The following is a 23,297-nucleotide window of genomic DNA, read 5'->3' as shown; positions in this document are numbered from 1 at the left end:
TCACTATGTATCATGTCACTTGGCTTGTTATGCTTATGGAAAAGTATTTAACATAGTGATGAAGTTATATGATTCTAACAACACAAGTTTATGACTAAGCTTGTGGTGACAGTATCATACACTTCATCACCGTGCTCACTTCATTATGAACTGTACAATCCAAGTGGCAGGTACATAGTAAAGGAGCTTTCAACTATCATACCCTTCATCACCGTGCTCACTTCATCATTATATCATGTCTACTTTATCTATAACATGTTCTGTGTCACTCGTATATATTGGTGATTGGCCATACTCTTATGCTATGAATGTTCATTAATTGAAATAATGATGCAAGAACTGAAATGAGTATGTGTATGAAAGAGATGGTTTCATGCCTACAACATATGGGAAGATTTCTTTAACTTGTTGAGTACATGTATGCCTTAGTCAGACATGAGTATGTGATAAAGGGTTGTGTATAGGAATTGCCATGAACTGAATTCGTTTGTATACAATAGTCAGACATTAGTATGTGATAAACAATGGTTGTGTATGTGTATTGCTATGAAGCTTATGGTTGATGTTCTGTTTAGGGAGCTAGAACTGACTATGAGTTGTTTATGAACCTGTTGCTATCTGTATCACTTGAATATACATATAGCATGTTCTGTGTCACTTGAATATATATATAACATGTTCTGTGTTAGTGAATTATAGTGATGGGTTTATGATGCTATCAGCACAAGTTTTATATCAATTTAGGAATAGACATGTATACACGAATAAGTTGTCTACTTGTTATATAGCATGTTCTGTGTCACTTGAATATACATATGTCTACTTGAATAAGTTGTCTACTTGTTATATAGCATGTTCTGTGTCATTTGAATATACATATGTCTACTTGAATAAGTTGTCTACTTTGTATTACAAAAAAAGAATAGCGTGCAACGGGGGCATGCTGATGTGACGTGCGAATAGCGTGTAAGGGGGGAGGGGGCGTGATGTGCGAATAGCAACAAAAGAGATTTGGATGCTAAACAAACACTGGAGCTGGATGGAGTGGAATACTAGAGAGGCATGGAGCCAACATTGAAGATCAGATTGATTACCATGTAGATTTGTAATCAGTAATCATTTTGTTCTTCAAGTTTGGCTCTATGCCTCTAGTAGTCCACACCATCCAGCTCAATGGTTGTTCAACATCCACACATCCTTTGTTGCTATTCGCACATCATGCCTCCCCATTGCATGTTATTCGCACGCACATCATCATGCCCCCTTACTTGCCATTCACACATCATCATGCCCCCCTGCATGATCTTGAGTCCATCTCCTAGCAGTTGCTACATAACCTGCCCTGTTGCTGATGTATTGCTCAGCAATTCGCTCTCGGCCAGGAAATGACCCCTCAATGAAGGGCTCTATCAGCATTCCATAAATATGCCACAACAGCTAGAAAATGCATAGATAAATTAGACCCCAAACATGCATAGATAAATTAGACCCCAAACATAGGCAAATGCATAGATTTATAGCATCATCTTACCGTGGAAACACTATAGGAAGGGCAATCAAATAGATGGGGCATAGATACACGACCCAAAGGACTGATATTAGGATGATAAATTTTGGTCTTGAATATGAGCTGAGAATAATAGTAATGTCATGAGTGTATATGCATATATATGAACTGATTATGTGTTAATAAGTTCATGTTCTTACAACTGGAGGTGTGGAGGGGAAATTGATAGGGAAGTCCATATTGACTATGAATACACCTCCTTCATAAGGGGTGTTTGGAAGGCCCTTCATCACGACAAACCATTGCCGATGGTTAGGACCTGCATATATAGCAGCAAGCATACATGAGTTAGTAGAAATAGAGAAGGAAGAACAATGCACAACTGGGTGAGTAAGATACATACCTGTAATATTGAGAAGTCACCTGGGTGACTCCTGCCGAAGTAGGGAAATCTGCGCCTCAACATGAAAATGGAGGCCCCTTGTACGATTATCCATGATCGATATAACTAGAGTAAGTATACTATTGGGTTGTGGACTCTTGAGAATTGGTAAAAGCTTCATATTTATACTATGGGTGGGTAAGTGAAAGGTCTAGGAATGGGAGAGGGTAAATGAGTTATTAGGTCTCTCTGTATACGGTACGTAATTAATGAAATGCATTTGGTTTTGCAGATATCAAGACTTGGGGATTCTATGCCTAATAATGACTTAGATATGCAGATCAAGTTGGATTTTGCTTCCAACACCACGCTAAATTTTGAAAGATTGAAAGATTGGAGATGTATTGCTTATTGTTTTTACCTTATATTAATTACATTCAGAAATTTATCTAGTTCAAATGTAAACAGATTATGAGCATTAGTCTCCAATAAATTTAAAATCATTGATATACAGAAATTCTTATTCATTTGATTATGTTTCATTACTAGAAATTCATTCGAAGAAGAATGCAAAGAGTGAAATTTACGTTTAAAAAAATTTCATCTAAACAACAATAAAAAGACATTAAAATAAACGAATCTATCATCTGAAAATAAATCCATTGACATGATTGATTAAGACCTATGTCATCTGAAACAAGCTACAACGACATAAATTATTATAAAAATTATCATCGCGAATACCAATATGCCAATTTCCCATATATCTACTTAGACATTTTTAATTATTAGTATGTCATTTGATGACATTAAAGGTGACGTTAATAATAAATAAGCTGCATCGTAGCAAGATTAATATGACAGTACGCAAATAGGCTAATGTCATATGTCATATCTTCACATGACAGAACCTAACCATCGTCTGAAGGTGCAACAGATGGCAGCGAGCCCCGTGACAGATTTATATCTCGCGGGACGACGGTTTTTAACCGTCATCTAAGAGGCCATTTGGTGTAGTGTTATATTTAAATTGACATATTCCATAGTTACGGATTCGTCCAAGGATATAGCTGATGAAGGATCAAATTATATTGGACCTAATACTAAAAGGTAAACGTCAGAATCAACCTGACTTCTTATCGCTCTAGGGGAATGTGACGATTCTGATAAAACAATCTACGCACTTATTCCGTTATATGTTTAGGATCAAATTGATCTAGTTGAATTAATTTAAATAAACATATACGGCTAGCTTCGGTAAGAACCTAATGGGTCACACATGAATTAAGATCGAGGGACGAAATAGTAATTAAATGGAGAGACATGAGGGGGCCGAAATATGTAGTGAATAAATTAGGGTTTTTAGTTGATTTATTTAGATAAATATAATTAGATTATATTATGGTTAAATCAATTAAAGAGATAATATATATTTATTTTCTTTGATAAAAAGTGGAGTATATTAATCAAGCATATGAATCAAGCCATTACAAGCGAGGTCCCAAATTGAGTCAGGGACATCCTCAATAAGAACCAAAGGCGAGACTAAAGGCGTAGCCCACCTAGCTAAAGAATGAGCTACCTTATTTCCTTCTCTATGAACAAAAGAAAAAGTACACGAATTAAATATCGAACTCCATGCTAATACGTCCTCATATAGGAAAAAAAAAGGTGAGAGTGTGGGAGGAAACCCGTCTGTAGAGCGTCAATAACAGATTTTGCATCAGCTTCGATGATAATATCATTAAAGCAGCAGTCCTTGGCCAGCGAGATTCCCTCTAGTATTGCTAGCGATTCTGCTTCTTCGACAGACATACAATTCTGGATTGGAATACTGGCAGACACCATGATCAGACCCGAGGAGTTCCTCGCTACCAGTCCTACCCGACACGCATGGCCATTACAACCAAATTTGGCGTCACCATTAATTTTGATAACGCCATTTTGGGGAGGATGCCATACTCTTGTAGGGACTGGATTAGCAGGTTGAAACCTTCGGGTATGTTGATCAAGGATTTGGACACCGGCTTCCATATGTGTCTGAGTTTGAAACAGGTCCTGCACTTGTTCAATGAGGAGTGCATCAGGGATCCATTTCCGGTCGTGCACCGATCGGTTCCTGCGGAACCACATCTTCTATAGCAATGACGCCTAGCATGCCAGTTCCACGTTGGGTAGGACTTCCACACACTTCAGCATCCATTCGTATATGTTCGGTGCTGGTATTTTATCCACCCGCGATGACAGACCTACGAGTTTTCAATAGCTTCGAGCATACCTGCAAAACAGAAAAATATGAAAGCTATTCTCCTCTTCTCGGTGGCAAGCCGGACATAGCAGCGGTGTATTAATTCCCCGCGAATTTAACTTCGCAAAGTTTGGTAAGATATCATTCGAGAGCCTCCACAAGAAATGGTGAATTTTCGCCAAGCAATTAATTTTCCAGATCTGTTTCTGTAATGGTGCAATGTCACTTGACTGTTGAGGGGCGTCTTTTTCCTAACAGCGTAACGTTTCTGCTATGTGGTAAGCACTACGAATAGTGAAATCATCTTTCACCATCGGTCCCCAGTACATGGCATCGGGAGGGCAGCGGAAACTCAGGCGGATATTAAGGATATCCATAGCGTCGCTAGGCGTAAAGAACTTGTGCAGAATTGGTTCATTCCACTTCATCGTAGCCCTGTCGATCAATTCCTGAACCAGCAGCGGCTTAGGGTCCCTTCAGCATATCAGTGGTTTTTTACAATTGGCTGCTGGAACCCATTTATCCTCCCAGATCTTCACTGTATCACCTATCCCAATCCGCCACATCATCCCTTTCCTGATGACTTCCTTCGCCTTTTGCAGCCCTCCCTAGAAATAACTAGGATTAGCACAATCCTCCGCATTGATAAACTCCGAGTTCCCATGATATTTTGCTTTCAGAACCTGTGCGCATAGTGATTTGGGACGAGATATAAGTCGCCAACATTGTTTGGCTAGGAGAGCAATATTGAACGACCGAAGCCATCTGAATCCCAAGCCCCCTTATCCTTTGCCTGACAAACAGTATCCCAAGATTTCCAGTGCATCACTCTTTTGTCTTCTGACCCGCCCCACCAAAATTTACTAATGAGCTGCTGTATTTCCAAGCAAAAGGATTCAAGAAGGAGAAAGAAGGACATCACATACTAAGGTATGGCTTGGATTACAACCTTTATAAGCACCTCTCTGCCTCCAGCAGATAATAATTTCTCTTATCACCCCTTCAATCTCCTCAGTATTCTCTCACAGACAGATGTAAAGACTTGCTTCTTAGATCGACCTATGGGAGTTGGTAATCCTATATACTTAGGAAATTCCCCCGTTTCCTGGACATTTAGAACATTACATAGGTCTATCCGTCTCTCTTCTGGCACTCCTGAGCTGAAGAAAATGTCAGATTTAGCAAAGTTTACTACTTGGCCCGATGCTGCTTCTTACTGCTGTAAAATTTGCTTAATAGCTCCTACTTCAGATTCATTAGCCCTCCCAAAAATCATGGAATCATCTGCAAAGAAAAGGTGTGAAACACATGGGCTTTGCCGACTAACCTTGATTTCGTGTAGCTGGCCTGAATTTACCCCCTTTCTAATATTGGCCGACAAGGCCTCTACACAGAGGAGGAACAGATATGGGGAAATAGGATCTCCCTGTCTGAGTCCCCTTTCCGGGTGGATCGTTCCGTAGGGCTGTCCATTAATCAAGCGGGACATAGACACCGAGGAAATACACATCAAAATCAATTTCACAAAGTGAGGCGAAAAATTCATCTGCTTCATAAATATTTTCAGAAAATCCCATTCAATTCTGTCATACGCCTTACTCATATCCGTTTTAAGTGCAAAATTACCCTTAGCACCCTTTAGTCTTGTTTTCATACTGTGAAAAGCTTCAAAAGCAATTATGGAATTATTCGTAATAAAGCGGTCAGGGACAAAAGCAGACTGAGTATCATTGATTATACTTGGGAGAACATGTTGGAGTTTAGTGTCCTAAAGACAATTGTTTTAGGATATAAATATTAATGAATAAATTGTTTATTTAGTCATTTGTTTAATCAGATATATAGCATAAAAATGTAACTATATATAAAGGCACAAATCTTTCATAAAGAAAGTAATCCTAAGTTTATTTAAGTAGTTATAAAGTGTTCATACAAGCATGAAGTGAGACTATACTTTATAATAGACCAATAGACTTAAAATCAACCCAAGTCAAGTAATATGTTATAGGGGTTGGCATATTACTGTTGAGACTTGCATGTAACAGTGTTTTCCGTCGAGACAGAAAGTTGATCTCACAAGCTTTAGATATTTAGATATCTAGATAGTTACATGGATCCGGTGAAGGATTTCATTAGGATTGGGACCCGACTTGAGATAACAGCATGGATTAATTTATCTAAAAGTGTCAACTGTTCATCTCATTGGTATTACTAGGTATAACTAATCCTCAGACTCAAACATTCGTTAATTAGTGATTCTAGATTATTGAGTCTGATACTTTGATTCTGTGCGAGCACGATCCAACAAGTGAGAGCAGGGTTGGGTATCACACAAAGTAATTGTAGAATAGTTAATGTCAGATTGAGCATTCGTCACTCCCGATAAGTGGAAGATATATCCAAATGGCCGCTTGTGGTGAATTGACTGAAATCCTTGCAAGGTGATAGAGTTAAGAGTAGAAATGGACATTTCACTTAACTTATCTTTCAGAGTGAATTCAACCTGTACAAGTAAAACCGGACTCTTCGTTATATGTAACCTTGACACGTTCCATGGTTATAAGGAATTGACCGATAGGATATAGTTGATGAAGGATCGTATTATACTGTACCTAATACGGAAAGGTTAACGTCAGTTATCAACCTGACTTCTTAATTGCTCTGGGGGAATATCATAGGTTCTGCTAGTAACAGCTCGTGACGGTATTCCGTTATATATATGTTGAATTAATCGTGATGAATTAATTTCAAAGGATATATACGGCTAGTGGCAATAAAGAATCTAATGGGTCGCATATGGGACTTGGAACCAGAGGACGAAAGCGTAATTAGCGAGACACTAACACAGGGGCCGAAATTTGTAATTATATTAGGGATAAATTAATTTGATTAATAATTATAATTTGATTATGGTTATGAATTAAATTAAAGGATTATCTGATAATATTAATTAGAAGTTTTTATGTGATTGAAACTCTAATTAATTATCCCTAACATTAATTAATTATTAATTTGATTAATAATAATTATCTAGATATAATTAGTTATTATTTAGATAATAGTAAAGTGTTTATTTAATTATCTAATTAGGAATCCTATTCCGAATAAGATTCCAATTATTTAATTACCTAACACAACTGGGATTAGAGTTTTGAGAAGTCTATAAATAGACTCCCTAACCCCATAATTCGGCCAACAAACACTAAATAGAAGGGCTAGAGGAATCGTTCCGCAACCGTCTCGGCTAATTACAATCTTTCTTACTCTCTCTTTGATCTCGTATCGATTTCTGTTAGAGGGAATCATTGCGATTGCTATTATTAAGGTTGATTACTGATTACTTATCTTTTTCTGTGTTGTTTCTTTTATTGTTCGTGATACACGGATTAAGAGTTGTGGGCACTTCGTTTGCAACCGTAGATAGTTCTTCACCGAAGGTATTACTTTATATCCCTCTTTATATGAAATAACAATTAACAGATCTTGGAAAAGGGAAATAGATAAAATAGATAAAATTTTATTATTCCGCTGTGCCTAGGCTTGTCTATTTTCCTTCATTGGTATCAGAGCCTATGTTAATCTGTTATTTCATATATGAAGGGTTTTTCAATCAGATTGAATAGATTTATTGTTAGGTTAATTAACAAATTTGATTTAATTAATTAATCTAAAGATAAATAGAGTTTTAATTTGATTGAAAATATTTAAACGGTTAAGACGAGATTAATATGTTTTATGATTCGGTTAATTAACAAAGGGTTTGTAGAATTAAACGGTTGATTAAAACGATGGTTGTATATGAGATATATGTGTTTTGTGGATTAATGGTTTAACCGTTTGAATCGTTAAAAGAATTAATTAGATTAATCTTTGAAAATTTGATTTTGTTAACGATTTAAACAAAACGCTTAGAATCGATTAATTATTGATATATATTGGAAATTGTTATATATATATAAATATAAAATAGTTGTGATGTTGCTGCTTTTGGCAGCAACATCTCCCTTTGTCGCGGATGCTATCCGCGACGGGGACGAACCCGGATTTCGTCCCCGTCACGTTTAATTTGAGTTTCTGATTTTTTCAAAAATATTATGGTTTTTCAGAAAACTAAAATTAATATATATAGAATTAATTAATCCACATGATTTAATCGTTGTCTATTTTAAAATTGTATAGACTGAATTGAGTTGTCTAATTAAAGTTATTTGATACGGTTAATTAGATGAACTATTTCATTGATATAAAATTAAAAGTTTGGAACAACGAATCAGCCAATATAAGTTTATTAATACATAATTGTTATAATTAATAAAAGGATATGGTAATTATGTGTGTTTTAACTTGATTTTGCAAACCGTTTTGTGCTTAATAATTATATTCGATATATTGGTTAAACACGTTAAACAGTTTCGGTAAAATAGTTAAACACAATAATTTAATAATCTCTCATCTTAAAAGTTTTGTGTTGTGGAATTGATTTTGCAAAGTTATTTGATGTTTAATTATTTGTATGAGATACGGTTGAATTAAACACGGTAAATAATTTTGGTAAAATAATTGAACACAAATAATTAATATTTTGTATAATTATATTTTGAAAGTCTAATTAAGTCTATGTTTGATATATTTTAATTAGAATAAAATATAAATGATACAAATTTTAATTAAAGGTTAATTTGATAGTAAAGTTAAGTAAAGGACTAAATTGATAATAAAATTAATTTAAGGGTTAATTTGATTAACTAAAATATTACATAAACAGTTTATGTTATCAACCAATTAAGTTTATTTAATTGAGTCTTTGCATGTTTGGTGTTATGGACATATTTAGACCCCTATATAATTATTATTTAGTCTTTCGGTATTTTTAAATAGGACCTGCGTGTCCTACATTCTCTTACTCTCTATTGTATTTCTCTTCTCACCTAAATCCCTTCAAATTAGTTGAAGTATTCTAAAGTAGTATAGAAATTAAATATTGTTGTAAATCAAGGCGCCAAGAAAAGACGGAGGACCTAAAGGATAAATATGTAATAGTTAGTATTTTCCCTAGGTTTGACCTTTTATTCCGTTTCTGGCTCAACGGAATAATTTAGATGATATGTTCATAACTACCAATGTAAATTGTATGTGTCTGATGTATGCTAAAGCAAATCAAGACTAGGTTAGATTATGAGACTTAAATAAAAATCCCTCACTAATTAAAAGTTAAGTAAATAAGCAAGTTATTAAAATCGGTTGTCCCTCCCTAATATTATAATCAGCCGGCAGTACTGGGGGCCTTTGGATTGTTGAGCAAACTCAAGCTCGGGGTCTTATGGTAACGCCTGAATTATCGAAAATCGTTTTCACGAATATAGGGTAATACTTAAATTAGATTATGATAATTGGATGAGCAAACTCATGTTGTTATAACCTAATGGGCAATATGGTTGGGATTGATAGCAAACAATATCAGTTACTAATGTAGTTAGTAACCCAATAACCTAGGAATCACATGGTTGATGTGATTGATTGCATGAATCTACCTAATGAATGAAACTAGCTTGTTGAGCAAACTCAAGGCGAAATTTCAAGAGTTAGGATCCTAGCTCACTAAGGGATTTGTGAAATTCTTCGAATTAATATTGAGGGTTATTAATTTGGTAAAATAGTGGGAGCAATTTAAAAACATAAAAGACCAACATATTTAAATTGTAAATGAATTAAACAAATGAATAACATCCGTCACTCTATCTCACTCTCAAGTTAAAGTAAATACTCTGAATCATCATATCTAAAATGGATCTACATAATATTTTAACCGATAACAAATTGAATAGTTCAAAATTCACCAACTGTTTTGGCAAACTCAAAATTGTTTTGAAGTTCGAAATGATTGGGTATGTATTAAGATACACTGATACCCATCGTCAAAATTGTTTTGAAGTTCGAAAAGATTGGGTATGTATTAAGCCACTGCTTCGGCCTCCACCCACTTAGTGAAATGATCAACTGCCACTACCAAGAATTTTTGCTGATTCTTAGCTTTTGGAAAAGCTCCAACAATATCAATGCCCCATGTTGTAAAGGGCCAAGCCAGTTGGACTACTCTCAAGGCTACAACTGGTGATTGGATAATTGGCGCAAACTGTTGACATTGTACACATTTTTTGACCAACTCAGCTGCATCCGAAGCCATTTGAGGCCAATAAAAACCTTGGAGCTGTGCTTTTCTGGCCAAAGCATCTATTCCTTCATGTGCCCCACAAATTCCTTCATGAATTTTCTGTAAGATAAGCTTTCCTTCATTAAAATCAATGCACTTCAGCCATGGTCGATCAAATGACCTTCGGTCTAGAATGCCTTAAACCACTGAATATCTTCCAGATATCCTCTACATCCTCAGACTTTCAATCTTATCCTCAGGTAAAGCACCTGTGACCAGATAAGTAAGGATAGGATAATACGGTTCAGAAGATTCATCAATAGCCATCACCTCAATCTGATCAATGCTTGATGTGGGAATCTGTTCAATTCTACAAGAACAATCCTTTGACCCATCCGGAGTCGAAGCTAACTTTGCCAAATAATCTGCCTCTACGTTCTCCTCCCTTGGAATTCTTTGAACTTCCAAGCTTCGGCCTTCAGCCTTACCCTCCAATAACAAGTCTTTGACTAATGCCAAATAGTTTTCCATTGAATCGGTCCGAGTTTCAAAATTTTCAGTTGATTGGCAAACTACCAATTGTGAATCACTCTTCAAAATTGCCTGATCAGGATTGATGATGTTCAAAATTTGTAGTCCCTACAACAAAGTTTCATACTCTGCCACATTATTTGAAGCTGAAAAGCCCAACGATGCTGCATACCAAAGCTTTATCCTTTGAGGATCCTGAACAAAAACACCAATTCCAGATATGTCCTTATTCGAACTTCCATCTACAAAAATTTCCAAGAATCTTGCCTTACTAGAGACTAATTTCGTATCCTCTGGCACCTCTATCAAAAAATCTACCAAAGCTTGAGCCTTGAATGCTTTTCATGGTTCGTACCTGATGTCAAACTTAGTGAGTTCTAAAGCCCACTCAGCAATTCTTCCCAAAGTTTTGGGTCTTTGTAAAACCTTCTGAAGTGGCATATCTGTCCGTACCACTATTGAGTGGCTTGAAAATAATGCCTAAGCTTCTGAGCCGTAAACACCACCCCAAATGCCAACTTTTCTAACTTCGGATACCGAATCTCAACTGACCTCAAAACTCTACTCACGTAATAAACTGGAAACTGCTCCAATCTCTCTTCCCGAACCAAAACCGTACCCACCGAATCCTCCGAAACACTAATATATAAATATAATGTTTCGTCCGGCAAAGGTCTACTCAAAAGTGGTGGTGTTGCTAAAAACTCCTTTAGCTTGTCAAACGACGCCTGACACTCAGAACTCAAGCTAAAATTCTTCATGCCTTTTAAGCTTTTGTAAAACGGCATACACCTCCTAGCAGAACAAGAAATAAATCACCCTAAAGCATTTATTTTCCCATTCAACTTCTGCACATCATTCACCTTCTTAGGTGGCTCTATGTTGATGATTGCCCGGATTTTGTCCGGATTTGCTTCAATTCCCCTTTGCGAGATCATAAATCCCACGAATTTTCCGGACGAAACCCAGAAGGTACATTTTTCAGGATTCAGTTTCAGGTTGTGCTCTTGTAACGTAGAAAAAACCATAGCTAAATCTGCAGCATGCTCCTTAACTGATCTGCTCTTAACAATCATATCATCAATGTATACTTCCACCTTATCACCGATAACATCCCCAAATATTTTATTTACCAGTCTCTGGTAAGTCGCTCCTGCATTCTTTAATCCAAAGGGCATCACATTATAACCATAAGTCCCCTCATCAGTTCGGTAACAAATATTCTCAAGATATTTGGGATTCATAGGAATCTGATGGTACCCAGCTGCAGCGTCTAGAAGTGAATAGATTGTATATCTAGCAGTTGAATCAATCAAAATATCAATGCAAGGAAGAGGATACGAATCCTTCGGACATGCCTTGTTCAAATCAGTAAAATCAACACACATCCTCCACTTCCCATTTGCTTTTTTCACTAACACAACATTAGCGATCCATTCCGCATAAACCACTTCCTTAATCTGCTTACAATCTAGCAGCTTTTTCACTTCCGCTTTAATCACCTGTTGTTTTTCTAAGCTACGATTTCTTAATTTCTGCTTGATCAACTTGGCCCCCTTCTGGATGTTTAGTGAGTGCATCATAAGTTCTGGTGATACGCCCATAATATCCGAAGGACACCAAGCGAAAGCATTAACATTTGATTTCAAAGTATCAACAATATCCGCCTTCGACTGCTTAGAGATATCCAAAGCCATTTTGACCGATTTGCCTTCGGCCAACCACACAGTTTCTAAATCACCTACAGGCTTTGCTCGCTCCCACTCTTCTACCACAAGATCCTATGTTGGCTTCATTTTTAAAGAGGCCAAATAGGTTTCCTGTGCAACGACTTGGTTTCCCTGAACAATTGCCATACCTTCCTTCGTTGGGATTTTCCATGCCAAATGATGAATTGACAAAGCACCTTCGGATTCGGCTAAGAGCGGCCACCCTATGATGATGTTATAAGGTAGCACCGAATCAACGACCAAAAACTCTGCTCTCGATTTCCATTTAACTGGTCCATCACCACTGGAAATTTTGTAAGTACACACTTCCTAGCAAAGGCACAGAGTGACTAGAAATTCCTACTAACGGTGACATTGTAGGAATAAGCCGATCATGCTCAAGATTCAAAACTTCATAGGCCTTTCTTGCTATAATATTTATAAAGCTTCCATTATCAATAAAGACTATCCGTACCTTAAATTCCTCCACATTGGCTTCAATCACTAAGGCATCGTTATGTGCCTGTCGATTAAAATTTCCAAAAGAAAAATATGCTCTTAAGCTAGAAATCTTCTCTTTTCCTTTATGTAATCTTTGCCGAATGGTCCACTCTAGTTCCTCTAACAATCACATTTATCACTCCCCTTGGAGCACGATCATTTTGCTGTTTCTCCTTCGGTTCTCTAGTTTTGATAGCATTCTTGAGAAACCTATCCAGCTTCCCCTCCTCTGCATTTTGTTCAACTCAACATCCAACTGTCTACAATCTTCGGTATCATGTCCCTCACTTTTGTGGAACTCACATCGCAAACTGTTGTGTCTTCTTCCAGATGACTTGAGCTTAGGAGGATACTGAATATGTTTTCTGTTGTTTTCCACCCAATACATGACCTCATTCCTATAGACATTTAAGGGAATATAATTATGTTCGACATGCTCTTTAGCCTTTTTATTTTCTTCCCTGCCTCTATCGCCTCTTCCCTCCTTTGGTTGATGGACCGAACTCAACTTGTCTTTCAATAAAGGATTCAAACGATGACCATCCCATTTAACAAAATCCCTAGCTCTTCGTATGAGATTGGGAAATGTATAAGGTCTTCTAGTGGTTAACTCTTTTGACAAATCTTTGCTACGACAATTCCTTGCCATTGCCTTGACTGCTCCATCCATATTGAGACTCTTAATCTGAATTGCCACCTTTTGGAACCTTTCCACCCATTCCTTCAACGATTCATTCGACTCTTGAACTAAGTAATTCAAATCTTGCATGGTTTTGCTCTCAGGAATGGATATAATGAAATGATCACAAAATTCTTGTGACATTTTTTAAAATGAACAAATAGATCCTGGTAATAATTGATCATACTAGTATGTTTCCGAATCGCAAAGAGTTGTGGAAAAGAGTCTGCACATTATAGCGTTTGTAGTCGTAGTAGTCTGGAGAGCTCTTTGGAAGTTTTTCATGTGCAAAGTAGGATCGGTCATCCCATTATAATCTTTCAGAACAAGATACTTGAATCCCCTAGGCATCGGTTGGCCCATGATGTCGGCACTCAAAGGAGTTTCAGTCTCAATTGCTACAGCTCCTTTCGCTTGCAAACCTTCGTCCTTTATTGCCTGCTTCAACTCTCCCCTTATCAAGTTTAACATTTCTTCCTTTAATGAAAGTTCTCCTGAAGCTTGCTTTGGCTCAGCTGGCCTTCGGTAATCAAGAGATTTAGACTCTCCAGAATGTCTTGCCTTGCCTCTTTGGAGACCTTGAACTTCTTTCTTCATTTGTCAATTTTAATGGTGAAAGAGATTTTTGATACTTTCGGTGATAAGGACTAACCGGCTTTTCCCTAGACCCGCCCCTTCTTCCTTCAGGATGATACTCCACTGAAGGCTCCCTCTTCCTCGGACATGTCTTTGTTTCATGATGTCCCATAGTGCACGCAACAGAGCTTCCATCTCCTTCCTACTTGCCTATCTTTCTTTCCTCCAGTAACTCCAACCGCATTGCTTCCATCTGTGAAGCATGCTCAACCCTTAAAATGTTCATCGAATCCTGAACTGAGCCCATATTGCATATGAGTTATTTAGTGAGCCCATCCATGAAACATCTCTGTTGAGGATCTAAAGATCCTAGGCAGGCTTCAATCGGTCGATCTAAGGCTAGCGTTGATGCTCGTAAAGTATATAGCATTTAATAGGACAAGTGTATCCTATCGCAATAAGTAATATTATGCTAAGCACGAGATCGAACCACAAAGACTATTTGTTATAATTAGTAAATCTACCTAGGTTGGTCTAACTATTTAGAGGGTTGAATAATGATTTGGGTTTTCGATACATAACTAAATGAATTAAAAGCTAAAACATGGTAAAGTAAAGCGCACAATTAACAGGGCAAAAGGTGAATTAACGAATGGCACAATCTAGGACGAGGAATCGTTTGATTAAATCCTATGTATGGATTCAGGGAATTCAGATTTATGTATTACCAGTGTTTTGACGGTAATTGCCCTAATAAAAAAGGCAAATTTGTACGGGATTTGTCTAACCTATTCACATGCATTCGGGTGACGGCTTGATTAGGCATATACCCTAGGTCATGCAAAGCATTATGTTCTTCGGCAACTAAGGCTAAAGCCGTAGCCTAGCCACAAAGCCGCACTCCTAGTGGTCTCTAGCGAGGTCAGATTTACACAAGTTCAGCATAGACAATTCCGTGGTCAGGTTCTCATCTATCTATAAACCTATCTAATGTCAGGGTCACTGGCATTAAGCAAATTATATACATAAACAGGCTAGTTGATCATTATCAATGTTCATTCTAGTATAAATCATGTTCCTAACATTATCTAGGCATTAAGCATGCATAATCTGTTCGAAAAAAGGCCCTATTTCCCTAATCATACATATTCATACAATCAATTTCATCACCATCCCGAATTGGATGGGGATCAGTTCATAGACAAACCAATCCAAGCAATAGGCATGTGAGATTAATGGAAACATCTATGATAATTTATAAACGCAAAAGATAAATAGGGGAAGAGATAGAAATCCAAAACCCATTCTGCCGATTCTGATTATAAATTAGAAGATGAAGATCTTCTCCCGTCAATTGTGATAAACGAAATTACATAATTAAACCTAATCTAAGAAACTCGAAAAACAGTATTAAAACCTAATCTAAAACTGAGCTACTCAAAAGACTACATCCTGAATAAATTCCCCCAACATCGTCTTTCGCCTCAATTTATAGTCCTCTCCAGCGCGTTTCTGTGTCAGTTTAGGTATTCTGGTCGACCGGAACGTTAAAAGCTGATTCGGGTCGGGATTCCAGCCCACGAGTTAAGGCCCAAATGTATCTCGGGTCGTTGCTCGCCGAGCAGGAATGCCCTTGCTCGCCGAGCAGGAGTGCCTGTCGAGGTGAGCTCGTGGCTACCCATGGTGCTCGCCGAGCACTCCATTGCCTGCTCGCCGAGCATTCCATTGCCTGCTCGGCGAGCAGGCAGTGAAATATCCAATTGTCCCTGTTTTGCTCTGTTTCTCGTGCATTTACCACCTGAAACAACTCAAAACACTCGTTAGACAACAAATAGATGAAACGTGCCAAAACGTACCATAAACTGAGCAATAGAGGCTAAACACGCATATAAAATGGGGTTAAACTACATTGAAAACACTATATATTTGGGACGTATCAGGCGTCATAAACAAAGGCTGAATCGGATGATTACTAGCATCTAATAAACCTCGAGGAAGAATGGTTGAAGAGCTCGGAATGTCCTCCACTCCCTGACTGACTGGATGAGACGAAGTAACCACAGGATGAACAACTGGAAGATTCACCTGCTGAAGTACTGACTATATTGCTAAATGAATTACAAAAGATTGAACGTAAACCATTCTGAAACGTATTATGTTCCACCTTCACCGCACCAAATGATATCAAAATATCAGAACATGTTGCCTCAAGACTTGTAAAACAGAATACAATTAGACAGGGGGGCGGAGACCGGCAAACCCTCTCCGATGTCTAAGTCAGTATGAGAATGCTAAGCTCAGAGAATACACAACAAGTTTAAGTGTATAGAATTGAGTACCTTTCTCTTTGAATTAAACTCCTATTTATAGATATTTGAGCCTAAGCCTAGATACACGTGTCATCTCCGTATTGGTCCAGAACCTAAATTCCCTCTCCAAATGGACTTAATGTGTATCTGAGGTCCGAAGCTTTATTTCTTAAATGATATCTTTTATGGGACCAAGATGGGCCGACCCAAAAGTAGGCCTTGGGCCTTTTAAAACCACCTGAGATCCAACTGATATTATTTACCATATCACTAACTTAAGAATCGGAGCGAGTTCATTGGATGAAAGTCCCTCTCTAACTTGCTGTTATTCTTATCTCATGCAACTTGAAAGAATGATCTAGAAGACTATTTAGATGCAAAGATATCACATAGTAAAGCCATGTTCTTTTTAATTGAAATAAAGTAAACAAACTGAACTGAATGCTACTGAACTAAACTGAACTGAATACTATTGAAGTGAAATGATAAATTTTATATAAAAATAATTATAATAAATAACAATAAATTATATATATATAATGATAAATAATAAATTATATATAAATAATTATAATTATAATAAATAATGATAAATTAAATAAATATAATAAATTATAAATTATATATAAACAAGTATAAGTATAATAAATAATGATCAATTATATATAAAGAATATTAAATTATAAATAATATATAAATTATTATAAATAATGATATATTATATATAATAAATTATATATAAATAATATATATAATTATAATTATAATGAATTATATATAAATAATGTTAAATTATAAATTATATATAAATTATAATAAATAATAATAAATTATATATAACAACAAAAAAGCCTTAGTCCTGAAATGATTCGGGGTTGGCTAACATGAACCATCATATGAAGCCGTGCAATCAAGTCGTGTCAGCGACGCAAATTCTCTCCATCCACTTTGTTCTATCCACTACCATATTCTCCTCAATCCCTAATAAACTCATACCACTCTCGATCACCCTCCTCCAAGTTTGCTTAGGTCTACCCCCTACCCCTCACTACTACATCCCTTTGCCACTCTTCAGTCCTCCTAACCGGATCAACAAGCGCTCTTCGTCTTACATGGCCAAACCACCTTAGTTGGTTTCCCTCATTTTATTCTCAATAGATGTAATCCCCTACTTTTGTCCTAATTATTTCATTACTCACCATATCCTTTCTCGTATGACCACACATCCATCTCAACATACGCATCTCCGCCACCGACATCTTATGAATGTGATAGTGTATGACTGTCTAACACTCAGTACCATATAATAATGCTGGTCTGATTGCCGTGCGGTAGAATTTTCCCTTCAATCTATTAGGCATGCTGGGGTCACAAAGGAAACCCGTAGCACTTTTCCACTTCGCCCAACCAGATTTAATCCTATGAGCTACTTCTCCATCTGTTTAGATAATAGATCCTAAATACCGGAAGCACTCTGATAAGCACAAAATATACCTAAAATATCATTAATAATTACGTTAGGTTTGTCGTGAAATCATGCTAATTATATTCAATAAGAGTACTTTTACATCTATATATGTTTCTTTGATGCAAGGTACTTAATTATTTGGTTAAATCCAAATAGGAGCTAAAACAGAGCAAAAACAAGAGAAAAATCAGAGTTACGAGCTAAAAGTATGAGTAATTTAGAAGACCGATACGAGGAGACGGGAAGCGTCGAAGACCGGGAATCAAAGCCCGTGTCGCGACCGAGATTCCCACATCTTAGTTGCGACACGCTAATTTCAGGCACTAAATACAAGTTCGTTTGGAGAAACTATTTACACCCCAGGTCGCGACTGAGATTCCATAATCTTGGTACGAGCAGCAGCCATTCTAGTAGTGTTTTCACATGACAAAATTCCAAGTAACGCGTCTGTTCGATTGGATATAAACGACTCTTCACCAGCGGGCACGACCCTCCAAACACAACCCTCCAGCATCTATAAATAAAGAGTTCATTTCAGAATTCAAGATGTTGGTTAATATAGTTTAGAGAGTAGATATTATGTTGAAATTCTGATTCAGAAGAGAACTAGATATTAGCTTACATTTATGTAAAAGCAAACTTGCTGTACACAAGTTGTTCTTAGATTAATTACAAACACAGTAGCAATTAGTTTAGAGTTAAGAGTTGTTCGAAGACAAGTTCACATTTTGGTAGTGGATCCAGCAATCTCTATTCCGAGGACTCAGCGAGAAGGATTAGCGGCTAAAGCACCCCAGGGTCTGACAAACCTACGAAGTTTGAGGAAATTGACAACCCGGAACTCAAATTAGTTAAAACGCTATCCATGTTTCTTCTTCTCTATTAACTTGTGAAGATTCACAATTCAATAATAATACATTTATTCTATTCAATATATTCTTCTGTTGTTACTTTGATGTTATTCTGACAAAATGATTTTCGAAGTAATGTTCTGGTGTTTTCATTAAAACGTTTTACACAAATATAATTACAAGGAAACTTTGTTGAACACTTAAAAAGATTAGGATTTATGGATGATATGATCGGTAACTCGGCTTATCAGACATAAAACACCAATTTGATTAAGGTAGCAATCTTGCCCGATCGTAAGAAGTTCTTCTGCAGTTCGAAGCTCATTAATTGCGTAAATTGATGAATTGTTACATGTTTATAATCTTACCAAAGTTATAGTTGCTTTCTTTGCTTAATGCGAGTAAGTTTCATATACTTCTTATTCTAGACACAAAAGTTTCTGTCTTGTAATTAAATCTCAAAACATAATTGCATTCTAAGTTCAACATATTATTCTTATCTAATTTAGACCAATAAAAACTAATTAAACGATTTTCTATAGTATAAACCTAAAGACGTGAACTAAACTGAATTAAAATAAGTTTTCGTAAAAAGCGTTCCCTGTGGGTTCGATATCTTTTATTACTACAAGCGTATACCGTGCACTTGCGGAAATCGCACAACAAGTTTTTGGCGCCGTTGCCAGGGAACGCCAAAATTTTCTACAAAAATTTAGATTTTTCGTGTTTTATTCCGAATCTATGTTTATATATACTTATATTATTATTTTTATATATTATTTATTTAAATTTACTTACAATTTTATTTTTCAATTTTTTTGAAGGTATTTTCAGTTCGTGCATATAATTTCAAGTTCATGCGCAGTACTCGAAGTTCAAGCATTCAACCAGAATTACTCGATCCATAAATTGAAAGAACAGTAAGAAGAAAGAAAAAGCAAAAAATAAAGAGAAACAAAACCTAGAACCACAGCCAGAAATCATGGCAAATCCACCCAGACTTATGGATTACGCTACACCAGGAGTAGCCGGTGTAACGAACAGTATAATTAGACCCCAGATAAATGCACATCAATTTGAAATTAAGCTAGCTTTGCTTAATATGTTGCAAAATAACGTGACATCTTATGGACTACCTAATGAAACCCCAAATACCCATTTGACAAATTTCCTAGAAATTTATGATACTTTCAAAATGACCGACGTGCCTACCGAAGCAATTAAACTTCGCCTATTTCATTTCACTTTGAAGGACAGGGCCAAAGTTTGGTTAACTTCCATGCCGGCAGGAACATTCGAAACTTGGGACCAATTAGCCCAAGCATTTTTATCCAAATTTTTCCCCTTAGCAAAAACCGCAAAAATTATAAAAGAATTGACATCTTTCACACAACATGACAATGAAACCCTGTATGAAGCATGGGAACGTTTCAAAGAACTTCAACGTTTATGCCCACATCACCATTTGCCCGGTGAACTTTTGATGCAAACATTATATAATGGAATAAATCCCACAACCATAGGTTCATTAGATGCTATGTCGGGAGGGTTATTTATGAAGAAGACATCTGCCCAAGTGAAAGAACTTTTAGAGGAAATGGCGATCAACAGTAGTATGTGGCCTGCCGAACATGGACACACACCAGTGGAGAAACCATCATCCTCAACTACATCACCAGTTAAAGGTATAGTTAATCTCGATCCTATCACGATGTTACAAGCCCAATTTTCTGCACTTTCGCACAAAATTGACAAGTTTATGGCACCGTGTGACAATAATGGAAACCCAATCCATACGGACATGGATTACAGTGATCTGGATGAGGTAGAACAGGTAAACTTTGTCCAAGGACAAAATCAAACTAATAACCCTTATTCAAATACTTATAATCCCGGATGGAGGAATAACCCTAATTTTAGTTGGAAAGAGAATAACAATGCTGGTGCTAATCAAAGTCGGACTAATAATTATCAAAATCAATCAAGAGACACGATTGGCACACTATCTTCTAAAATCAAAAAATTCATAGATGCTAGCGGTGGTAAAATTACCAGCCACGATGATGGTTTTAAACGAATTGAGAACAAATTCGATCAATTAATTAAAAACCATTCGTCTAGCATCCATAATTTGGAGGTTCAAATAGGACAAATTACTAAATCAATTCCATCCCGAAAAGAGGGAAGTCTTCCCAGCCATACGGAAGAAAATCCTAAAGAGCAGGTTAAGGTTATAACTCTTCGTTCAGGAAAACACTATTTAGGTCCGGAAATGCCCGGAGATTCTACTAACATTTTGCAGGGAAGTGATTTGACAAATAAATCCTCAAAAGTGAAAGTAAATTCAAAGAGTTCACCCGTTGATGCTAATTCAAAAACATTTTCACCAAAACAACCTTTTCTACATAAAGTCCAAAATAAGGACTATGATAAACAACTTTTAACATTTTTAGACAAACTTAAAAATTTGCATATAAATTTGATGTTTATGGATGCGATAATGCAAATTCCTAACTATGGTAAATTTTTAAAGGATTTAATTTCTAAGAAAATTAGTTGGGAAGGAATTTCATCCATATAATTAACCGAAGATTGTAGTTCAATAGTATCAAGTCATTTGTCGACTAAGCTCAAAGACCCTGGATGTTTCACCATCCCGTGTAAATTGGGAGACATCGAATTCCCAAGTTGCCTTTGTGACTTAAGAGCGAGCATTAACTTAATGCCATTGTATATTTTCAAAAAGTTAGGTCTAGAAGAAGATATCAAGCGTACTAATATGGTTTTGCAACTAGCGAATCAAACCACTAAGAAACCCATATGGTATATTTGAGGACGTTTTAGTTAAAGTCGATAAATTCATTTTTCCTACCGACTTTGTTATACTAGACTTTGCATATGACGTTAATTGTCCGCTAATTTTTGGTAGACCGTTTATGAATACGGGATGTGCATTAGTCGATGTATCGGAAGGAAAAGTAGTTTTGAGAATAGGTGAAGACAAGATTGAATTCAATATGAATAGAGCAATGAAATACCCTATGGAAGAGTTTGTTTGTATGAAACTTGATTTGGTCGACGAGTGTGTCAATGATGTTGTTCAAAGAGAAAAAGTAATAGAACCCATAGTGGGAGAAGAAATGGAAGATATGGCTGCAAAGCCTTTGATTCGAGAAGATGGACCAATTCCGTCTTCAATTTTAAAACCCCATAAGTTAGAATTTAAAGAGTTACCCAGCCATTTGAGGTACACTTTCCTAGGCGAAGGCGATACTCTACATATAATTATCTCTAACAAATTGATAAAAGAACAAGAAGAAAAGTTAAAAGAGATTGTTAGAAATAGGATGGCAGATTTCAGACTTAAAAGGAATTAATCCTAGAATTGTAATGCACAGAATTCACTTAGACGAAGGTAAGCCACCTAAAGCGGATAGGAAAAGACGCCTAAATCCGAACATGAAAGAAGTAGTAAAAAATGAGATTACTAAACTTTTAGACAATGGAATCATATATCCGATTTTGGATAGTGAATGGGTTAGACCAATCCATTATGTACCTAAAAAGGGAGGCATACCTGTAGTAAGGAATGACGAAGGTGAATTAATACCTACACGAACCACCACAGGTTAGAAGGTTTGTATATACTATAGGAACCTAAACAAGGCAACCAGGAAAGATCATTTTCCTCTACCTTTTATTGATCAAATGATCGAAAGGATAGCCGGTCATGCATTTTATTGTTTCCTAGACGGTTATTCCGGATTCTTTCAAATTTACATTTACCCGGATGACCAAGATAAAACAACCTTCACATGTCCTTATGGAACCTTTGCTTATAGGAGAATGCCTTTTGGTCTATGTAATGCACCCGCAATGTTTCAACATTGTATGACTGCAATATTTAACGATTTCATTGAAGATATCATGGAAGTTTTTATGGATGATTTTTCAGTTTATGGAGATTCTTTCGATGCATGTTTACAAAACTTAGATAAAGTATTGTCTAGATATGAAGAAACGAACTTAGTGTTAAATTGGAAAAAATGTCATTTCATGGTAGACGAATGAATAGTTTTAGGACATAAAATATCTGAAAAAGGATTAGAAGTGGATAGAGCAAAAACTTCAGTTATAGAAAAACTACCCCCACCAACCACGGTTAAAAGGTGTAAGATCATTTTTAGGACATGCAGGTTTTTACAGAAGGTTTATAAAGAACTTTTTTGTAATTGCCAAACCACTTACTAATTTGCTTATGAAGGATTCAACTTTTGATTTTAATGAGGATTGTTTACAAGCCTTTAGTACGTTGAAAACCGCCTTAGTCAGTGCACCCATAATTGCTAAACTCGATTGGGATTTACCTTTCGAAATTACGTGCG

At 36.4% G+C, this 23,297-nt stretch overlaps 1 non-coding gene across 1 annotated transcript; it reads right to left on the bottom strand.

The window, feature by feature from the left end:
- Window positions 1–20,272: 20,272 nt before the first annotated feature.
- Window positions 20,273–20,379, bottom strand: LOC136207560 (small nucleolar RNA R71). Its single transcript, XR_010676697.1, has one exon. It is a non-coding gene; the product is annotated as a small nucleolar RNA R71 (small nucleolar RNA).
- Between the last annotated feature and the right edge of the window lie 2,918 nt (window positions 20,380–23,297).

The sequence above is a fragment of the Euphorbia lathyris genome, chromosome 9 (assembly GCF_963576675.1).
Source record: "Euphorbia lathyris chromosome 9, ddEupLath1.1, whole genome shotgun sequence".
Taxonomy (NCBI): Eukaryota; Viridiplantae; Streptophyta; class Magnoliopsida; order Malpighiales; family Euphorbiaceae; genus Euphorbia; species Euphorbia lathyris.
This window is presented reverse-complemented; position numbering and strand designations above follow the sequence as displayed.